The sequence below is a fragment of the Bos indicus genome, chromosome X, assembly GCF_029378745.1.
Source record: "Bos indicus isolate NIAB-ARS_2022 breed Sahiwal x Tharparkar chromosome X, NIAB-ARS_B.indTharparkar_mat_pri_1.0, whole genome shotgun sequence".
NCBI lineage: Eukaryota > Metazoa > Chordata > Mammalia > Artiodactyla > Bovidae > Bos > Bos indicus.
Genome location: NC_091789.1, coordinates 102,649,801 through 102,652,486, shown reverse-complemented (window position 1 = coordinate 102,652,486; position 2,686 = coordinate 102,649,801). Strand labels below are relative to the sequence as shown.

The 2,686-nt window shown below is 38.9% G+C and overlaps 1 pseudogene; it reads left to right on the top strand.

Moving 5' to 3' along the window:
* The first annotated feature begins 406 nt into the window (after nt 1-406).
* LOC109554889 (importin subunit alpha-4 pseudogene) lies at nt 407-2,330 on the top strand (annotated as a pseudogene).
* Nucleotides 2,331-2,686: the final 356 nt, after the last annotated feature.

The window sequence follows — 2,686 nt, the reverse complement described above, 5'->3', positions numbered from 1 at the left end:
CAGAGTCCATATACCACACCAAAAGTTCCTGCATGACACATGGAAGATCCTGTGTGCTGCAACAAAGACCTAATGCAGCTCAATAAATATTTTTAAAAAGAAGAAGAAAAAAGAAAAAGCAGCCTCTTTCAAAACAAAACCAAACCCTAAACACTTCTCTCAGTCCTTACAGATTGGTTTTGTGCTGGGGCAATCTAACACTTAGTCAGGTTTATGCTAAGCCTGTGGTGAAACTTAGTGTTATCTGAATTCTAAGTTAGGCAAAATAGAGACAAGTTGCTTGCATTAGTCCTTCAAGTAGAGCTCAGAAAACTTAGAACAGACACATATAATACTTTGCAAATAAAGTATTATCTGCTCCCTCTAACCAGAGACCAGGATCCCACAGTGGGAGCATGAGCTTTTACCACTCTAAGACTGCTACCAGTGCTTGTCAGCATAAAGTAATATGCGCTCCTCTCCCCCTTTCCCTCTCTTCCCCTCTCGCCTTCCACCTCCCCCTCCCTTACTGAGACTCACTGCCTCCACTACTGCTGTGCCACAGCTGCAGCTGGAACCAGCATACAGCCATGGCTGAGAACCCCAGCTTGGAGAACCACCTCATCAAGAGCTTTAAGAATAAGAGCCTCGATGTGGAGACAATGTGAAGATACAGAAATGAAATGACTGTTCAACTGCAAAAGAACAAAAGAGATGAACAATTACTGAAAAAAGAAATGTTCCCCAAGAAAAAATTTAGAAGATTCAGATGCTGATTCTGATTTTAAAGCACACAATATAATACTAGAAACTATAATGCAGAATGCTACAAGTGATAAATACTCAGTGGCCCAGTTGAGTGCTATACAGGCTGCAAGAAAACTTTTATCCAGTGACAGAAATCCACCAGGTGATGATCTAATAAAACCTTGGATTTTACCAATTCTAGTGAAGTGTCTAGAAAGGGATGATAATCCTTCATTACAGTTTGAAGCTGTATAAGTGTTAACTAATATAGCATCAGGAAGTTCTGCATAGACTCAAACTATTATACAGTTTAATACTGTACCTCTTTTTCTAAGACTTCTCCTTTCAGCCACATCAGAATGTTTGTAAGCAAGCAGTATGGGCTTTGGGGAATATTGCAGGTGATGATCCTCAGAGTAGAGATTATGTCATGTTCACTGAGAGTTGTCAAAATTATTCTGTCTTTTATCAGTCCCTCCATTCTTATTGCCCTCTTTTGGAATGTCTCATGGATTATTTTCAGTCTCTGCAGAAATAAGGACCGATTCCATCACCTATGGAGACAGTCTGGAGATTTTGCCAGCATTGTGTGTCTTAATATATCATATGGACATGAACACTCTTGTGAATACTGTTTGGGTGCTGTCACATCTGATAGATGGAATTAAAGAGCAGATACAGATGGTTATTGATTCAAGGGCTGTGCCATTTCTTGTGTCCCTTCTGAGCCATCAGGAAATGAAAGTTCAAACAGCAGCACTGAGAGCAGTTGGCAACACAGTGACAGGTGCCAACGAGCAGACCCAGGTTGTTCTCAACTGCAATGTCCTGTCACACTTCCCAAATTTCTTATAACATCCAAAGAAGAAGATAAATAAGGAAGCAGTGTGATTCCTTTCCAACATTACAGCAGGCAACCAGCAACAAGTTCAAGCTGTAATAGATGTTGGATTAATCCTATGATTATTTATCAGCTTGCTAAGGGGGACTTTGGAACACAAAAGGGAGCTTTGGGGGCAATTAGCAACTTAATGATAAGTGGCAAAAAATATCAAGTTGAGTACTTTGTACAGCACAATACCACCATTATCTAATTTACTTTCAGTAAAAGATTCTCAAGTTGTTCTAGTGGTTTTAGATGGTCTATAATGGCTAGTGATGAAGCAAGCATGATAGCTGAAGTAATAAAGAAAGCAGTGGTTTGGAGAAGTTTTACACCAATATGAAAATGAAGACATATATTTAGCATTGGAAATCATAGATCAGTATTTCTCCGGCAACGATATTGATGAAAATCCTAGATTCATTGTGAAGCAACACAAGGAGTTACTTACAACTTTGATCCAACAGTCAACCTTCAAACAAAAGAATTTATTTTTGAGTTCAATTGAGTGCAGCATCTTTCCCACATTCAGTATGAAGCACCACCAGATGGCTACCAAATGACAAGAACAACAACTACAAAAGGCTCCAAAATATACATGCCCCCTTGTTTTGATGCTTCTAAAGCAAGCCATGTGTCAATCACTCTGCAAATGCCACAAGTCACTATAAAGGCATATGATTGCCTAAACTGTTTTAGAATTCTCCTTTAACAACCTCAACTACCCTATTTTCCCTGTCCCCTGGTGCCACATGCTGACAAATGCAGTATCCAGTTTAGAATATTCTGAGATGGTGGCTTTGCTATTCCAGAGAATAGCAAAGAGAGATTTTAAAAAAGCCTTCCTCGGTGATCAATGCAAAGAAATAGAGGAAGACAATACAAAGGGAAAGACTAGAGATCTCTTCAAGAAAATTAGAAATACCAAGGGAACATGTCATGTAAAAATGGGCACAATAAAGGACAGAAATGGTATGGGCCTAACAAAAGCAGAAGATATTAAGAAGAGGTAGCAAAAATACACAGAAGAATTATACAAAAAAGATATTTATGACCCAGATAACCATGATGGTATGA